This window comes from Triticum aestivum, chromosome 5A (genome assembly GCF_018294505.1).
Source record: "Triticum aestivum cultivar Chinese Spring chromosome 5A, IWGSC CS RefSeq v2.1, whole genome shotgun sequence".
Lineage (NCBI taxonomy): Eukaryota > Viridiplantae > Streptophyta > Magnoliopsida > Poales > Poaceae > Triticum > Triticum aestivum.
Genome location: NC_057806.1, coordinates 51,466,968 through 51,473,746, shown reverse-complemented (window position 1 = coordinate 51,473,746; position 6,779 = coordinate 51,466,968). Strand labels below are relative to the sequence as shown.

The window sequence follows — 6,779 nt, the reverse complement described above, 5'->3', positions numbered from 1 at the left end:
GATCTCCACTCCCGCAAACCCATCCCCATCCCCGCCGGCGACCTCCTCCCCCACTCCTCGACTGCCCTGGCTACATCCTCTACTTCATACCCGCCGGCGACCTCTCACCTCCGCCTTCCACTCCACCCTCTACTTCTCTCCACGCCGAAACCCTAGATCAATGCGATGGCCACCTCTCTCTAGCATCCCCTCTCTCTCTCCCGTGGCGGCATTCACCACTTCAACACCGTCGGCGACCACAACCATGGCCTCAACCTCCCCTTCCCTCCCTGGTTCGAGATCCATTCAATTCCTGTCGCTCCCCCGATTCCTCTCCAATCCCGCCGCTGGCCGACTACCACCCCCACCGGCGACCTCCCTTCCTCCCGAGATGTACGGATGTGGCGAGACGGATTGCCGGAGCGCCTCCGCGCCGGACCGGTGAGATCCAGCTCCTTGCCGATCCCATGGCCTCCGCGGTGGCGCGAGTCGTCCTCCTCGTTCCTGCTATCGCCTCCCCCCTTGCAGGGCGCACGGACGCCCTTCGGTCGCTGGGCGTCGGCGACGAGGCGGGGGCCGGGGCCGCCGCGCAAGGGGAGGACGCCGTGGAACTCAACCCCACCAGCTTGGGCGCCTTCCTCACGGCCTCGCGGGAGCAGTTCGCCGTTGTCGAGTTCTTTGCCCACTGGTCAGTCGCTCCCCGGCTTGATTCACATCCTTTTTTATTCCATATGCGGATTGCTTCGATTCGATTTGGTCTGAGATCAATCCTTTGCACGTACGCGCTTGATCCAGGTTGCTCCATGAGACGACTGTGTTCTTCAGCATGGACCACCTGCAGCGCCTCGCGAGGCAGGGCCAGTGGGACGACGCCATCAAGTACGTCGTCCGCTTCGTGCCCAAGGTCGACGCGATGCTCGGCGACGAGGGGAGGCTCCTCTTCAGCTTCATCAATCTGCACAGAACCATCCACTCCATCCCAACGCCCCCTCCGGCGCCGTCAGGCGCACCCGCTTGCTCTTGGCCTTGCACCACAACGAGAAGCTCAGGTGACTCGTATTTTTTTTCCAACCGTGTTCCATTATTCTGAGGGGTTCTGCATGCAAGTACGTCTGTACGTGTGAGCGTGTAGCATAGATAAAACTTCAGGTTTTGAACATCTCTTCCTCTGATACAGGGCCGCCATCGACTGGCAACTCATGAGGAACAGGGCTGCGGAGATCGCCAAGGATTTGATCGCCAAGACCCCCGAGTTCAATGACCTGCTGCGGTTGCCCAACTGCCGGGATAAGCCACACAACATTCTCCCTATCCGATCCTGCAGCAGGTATATATGCTCCTTCCTGCTAGTAGTACTTAAATCCGAATCCCAGCGAGTATGCGATTGGTTTTCAGTTTTGCTGGACACATATGTGGATTCGGAACTGACTGGAACATGATGATTTTGTTAGCCCACTGAAGAATTACCCAACACCTCAATACTCTGCCACTCTATGTTGAGTTTTTTTAATCATGTGCGAGTTAATTGATACTATAGTAGTCTGTTTAGTCCTAGTTCTTTGCAGGACCTTGTTCTGTTAGACTCAGCATAGAAGTATGCTATTCTTGCAGTGTCTATTCTGTCGAAAAATTGAAAACACTTTTCTTAATGCAATCTTTATATTTGACCATGAAAACACTTTGCTTGCTGTCAAAGATGGTGTGTATTGTACACACCCCTCTGTGATTTATGCACTTCACATGCATTTTCCCCATCACCCACAAACCGTAACATGCTAGTTGTATGTGCTACTGCAATTCTTGCACTTGATTTCAAATCGTTCTCTGCTCTATGTGTGCACGTGTGTTAATGATGGATTGGCTGGTCAGATGATGCTACAACAACATATTCCTGAGATTCTCTTTGAGGAATACAAAATCAAGGTTTTAAAGACTGATGACCAGCCTGTCTAATGTTTGTTTTCTTCTATACACTTGCTCCTTCTAGTAGGCACTGCAAGTGATGTGTTCAAGTGTAGTCCTCTAGTCACATTTTTTAACCAGTACCATATGATTGTAGCATACTTCTAGTTTTAGTCATTTAACATCTCTATTTAGCTAGAATGATGAAGTAGTTGCACTTGGAAGATGGTCTGAGCAAATGATGATTCATATGATTATTCTGGCGTTGCTATGTTTGATCTGGTGGTGCCAAAAAAACTCATGCTTATGCTGAGCTTACTTTTAATATCATTTTATTCTGTGTGATGAGCTTAGTTTTGTACTGTAGCCACCTTCTTGTTTACTTTGTTGAATCCTGTCTTGTGTACTAATTATGAGCTACTAGCATTTGGCTTCTGTGTGCTAATTTAACCTGATAAGTATATATACTTCTTTGAGATACAAATTCCACATTGCATGTTTATGTGCTAATTAAACCTGATAAGTATGTATACTTCTTTGAGATACACATTGCACATTGCATGTTTATGAGGTTCAATTTCTACAGATGTTGCCAAATGAATGTGTCAACATGTCTCTCCTTAGGGGTTGTTTTAAACCGCAAATGATCTACTGTATCAATTTTTTGCTGTTCAAAGATTGAAATCCTGGTTCATTTTCAAAGATTGAAATGTTGTTGACCCTGTTCTTCTATGCTTACATGGTAAAAATGTCGCATTTTGCGTGTTCTAACCATTTTTCTTGATAACTTGCAGATGCTGGCCTTCATTCATGTTTTGTCGTGATGTCCGGGATGAACAAGTTGGGAGAAGCATTGGAGCTAGTTATACTATGATAGTTGTGTTACCTGATGTGAACATTTTTTATTGTAAACTTGATGTGAAGCATATTTTTCTGTAATAATGTGTTACCAGGATGAACCATCCTTGCTGTGTTACCAGGATGAACAAGTTTGATTGTAATAATGTGCCAAGTTTCCTCTTTCTGATTGTATTCGTGATGTGTACCATATTTTTCCTAATTAGTTGTGCTCTGTTTGAAGCATTTTGTTTTCTCTCTGTTTGGATTTAAATATTGTTATTTATTTACTGGAAAATTGAGATCTGAAGAATATAACAGTGACAATTGGGACCCACTTGTTAGAACCTGACAACTGGGTCCCATCTCACTAGTGGGCTCATCTTTTGGAAAAATAAAATAAAAAGGCCATGGCCTAGAAAATAAAAAGGCCGAATTCTTGGGCCAGGCCCATGTAGCTAATAAAAGCATAGGAAAAAAATATAGAAAGGCCGAATTGTTGGGCTAGGCCCATGTAAAACGCTGAATTGGACCGGGCTGATTCTTGTGCCACATTAGATTGCCACATCGGATGCCTAGGTGGCCTGGGGAGGCTGCTAGTGACCAAAACGCCACAGTAGACATATTTTGGTCGTAAACGTCTACGACCATTCCAGAAGAAAGGTCGCTATAATCAGTTTATGACCGCCAGCTTTTGACCTTATGTTTTTGGTCACAAAAAGGTCACAAATTGAAAACAGTGACCATTCAGTGACCAATAGTGCGAGTCACAAGTTGACATATTTCTTGTAGTGGGAGGTGCAGGTGCAGTTGCCATACTAGGTATGGGTATGGGTGCGGTGTTCATTGAGTTTCTCCCAGTGAAGCTGGGCATGGGAAAATCACTTGGTGGCGTGTTTGGATTTTGTTGCACCCATGTGACAATTGTTGGAATCAAGCTTGTAAAGGCAGCCACCATATCATCTCTACAGGCAACGATTATCTCAGCTTTGGTCTCAACTTTTGCTTTCTGCATCGCCCGCGCCACCTTCTCGTCGATACTCACTTGACTGAACTTCTTTCTCTGTCTTTTGGCCTCGGGGTCCTTGTTATAATAGTACTTCCAAGTTGCCCCATCCCCGGTGCCATGCACACGTCCATATTGTGGTCGCTGGCCGGGCGGGTGTCCCATCATTATGTTCATGGACCGGTTGAAAGGAGTGTCCCACTTGTACTTCGCCAACGACTGAGTCGACTGATTCGATGAGTCGCTCTCGGCCGCAAGCTTGTGTTGCTCTCTCTGCAAAATGGACCGTGAATCATTTATGAATGCGACTAGAATGTAGTAGACTTCGTTGATCAGAACCTAATATGTAAGGTGGTAAAAAGGATAATTACCAGTAATCTCATGAATTTCCTAGTCAGCCCATCGGTGAAAAAAATCTTTTTCTTGAGGTCCCACGAGAATCGGGCCCTAATGAAGTCGTGCTCCTGCTGGTCGGTGAACTCAGCCAATGGGTCTGGGATCCCCTGGTGTTCACGTTATGCGTCCTCCTTAGCCCACACGGGTCTCTTCCCCGTGTAACCACGACTTCCAAGGCGGTGGTTCCCCATGTTCTTTGCCTGCAGCTGCTTGCCTCTCTTCGACCTGGCCTTGGCAGCTTCTTCATTGCAAGTCTCCTTGAACCTTTCAAAGTCCTCTATCGTAATTTTCGGATTGTCTGCAACAATCTCGGCGTAGGTTTCATGGTCTACTTGAATCGCCCTTTTCACCCTAGTTTTCCAAGCTCCCAATGCGTTGCTGAACTTCCCTAGGGCCTTGTTGTTGATTTTTTTTCATGCCCTCATCATCCCATGGGTCAACATCGTCATTCCAACCGGGGAACTGGAATCTTGCATGCAACCTAGTTAGAAGCAGCCTCTTCAAATGTTCATCCTTCCATATTTTTGTGGTGTCGATGTTAGCGGTATCCCGTAGGATGCATCCTAGTTGGTTGCCGTAACACGCTGCCACTTCTCGCGGCTCTATTGGCTCGAACTCGCCAGGGTCCACCATCGTGACCACCATTCTTCCGGTGCCGAGCTCATTTGGGCGTCATGTCCTCTTTTCCTTCTGTCCCTCACTGGCTTGGGAGGTCCCACCTTCCGTGCTGCAGTTAGGAACATCATCAATGCTAGTCTCAGTGCCGGTGTCGTTGGTGGCATCAGTGTCGGCACCGGCGCCACCACCGTCGTCATCCGTCATGACAAGGCGGTCCGGACACCCAGCTTCCTGTCTGTCCTGATCCTCCAGAAAGTCGAGGTAGGTGTGTGCTTGACCTAATTGGGACTGAGAACCTCCGGCTTCATCGGTGTCGGTCATGTTTCCTAGGGTTCAATGTCATAGGGGTTTAATTATCGAGCTTTATATAATAAAGTGAATAATGACAAAAAAGTGACCTTTGTTTTACCGGAAATGTCGTTTCATTCCCGGAGCGACAAATCTCGAGCACTCGATATGTCCAACTTTCTAGCACAAGTCATGCCGAAATTCACGGAAAAAATCGGCATGACCTTTGCTAGAAAATGCACATATACAACGCCTGAAATTTGCCGGAATGGAAATGAATCAACATTTCCGGCAAAACATAGGTCACTTTGTTGCTGCTGACATATACACAATCATGAACATTGCTGCCCAACTGATGCAAAAAAGATCAACTATACCAATATAACCGCTCATTAACCAATCTAACAGCTCCACTACCCATTGCATCATTATGAACACTTTAACAGCCACATTATGAACACTCCCCCTTGCATCATTATGTGCTGACATATGAAGAGGGAGGGAACAGGGGGTGGCGCACCTCGGGGTCGGGGTCGCCGGGGCAGAGGGGGCCAGGGGGGTTGAGGGCGTCCTTCTCCTCCTCGTCGATCTGCCCCTAGGTTCGATCTGCAGAGAGAGAGAGAGAGTGACCAAATTTTCAAACACTTCCATTAAAAATCCTCATTTTCATAATGGACAACAACTACATAAGCTAATTTTCAAAAACTGTAATTTTCATTTCCATTTCCATTTAAAAACAAACACTAACAACAAATTAAGCTAACTAACACTAACTAACTATCACTGGGCTAACACTAACACTAACTAACACTAACAGCAATTAACTAACTAGCACTAATACCAAATTAAGCTAACTAACACTAACTAACACTAAGAGCAAATTAAGCAAATTAAGCTAACTAACACTAACTAGCACTAACCTGTCTAGTGCTCGCTGGCGTTGCCGGCTGCTTCACGGAGGGAGGCGCTGAAGGGGTCGGGGTCGATGGCCGGCGTCGGGGTCGCCGGGGTCGCTGATCTGCAGAGAGCGGGAGGGGGTCAGAGAGAGAGCCAAGGCTGAGGGGTCGGAGAGGAAGGAAGAGGGTGCGGGAGGCATACCGGAGCGGGATGGGGTCGAGGCGGGGCGGGGCCGGCGTCGGCGGTGGCGTTAGAGGGGATCGACGAGCGGCGCGAGTGAGAGAGACAGAAAGAGGGGGCTAGCGGACCGGTGCTATAGCTAAATTAGCTATAGCGCTTGTTAGCAAAACGCGCTATAGCTAAGTTAGCTATAGCGCTTGTCCAGAAAAAACGCGCTACTGCTAGTTTTTTTTATTTTTTCTTTTTCTTAGCTATAGCGCTTCCCAGGATAAAACGCGCTACTGCTAATTTTTTATTTTTTTATTTTTCTTTTTATTTTTTTATTTTTCTTGCATTTCATTTTCCACAACTTATTAGTTCCTTTTTCTTTTTTGTTTCATTTCATTTTGTAAAACTTCCTTTCCTTTTCTTTTTCTTTCATTTGCACTTTTCTTTTTCTTATCTTTCTTTTGCACTTTCCTTCCTTTAATTTGGTCTGTCTTTAGAGCAATATCACTGTTACCCTCCGGATAATAATTTGTTTGTCAGCTTGGGCGATGACGATGCTTCAGACTGATCTTCTTCCCTCTTTTGTTAATTGTCGAATAATTGAGCCCATGGTCGTGACTTTTCCTTCTCCAGGGATTAGGATCTTTTGTAGGTAATGTAGTCTTCATTCTTCTTTTGACATATGTTT

General features: G+C 46.6%; 1 non-coding gene across 1 annotated transcript; it reads left to right on the top strand.

The window, feature by feature from the left end:
* Window positions 1-1,842: 1,842 nt before the first annotated feature.
* Window positions 1,843-1,922, top strand: LOC123109143 (small nucleolar RNA SNORD36). Its single transcript, XR_006452435.1, has one exon. It is a non-coding gene; the product is annotated as a small nucleolar RNA SNORD36 (small nucleolar RNA).
* The last annotated feature ends 4,857 nt before the right edge of the window (window positions 1,923-6,779 follow it).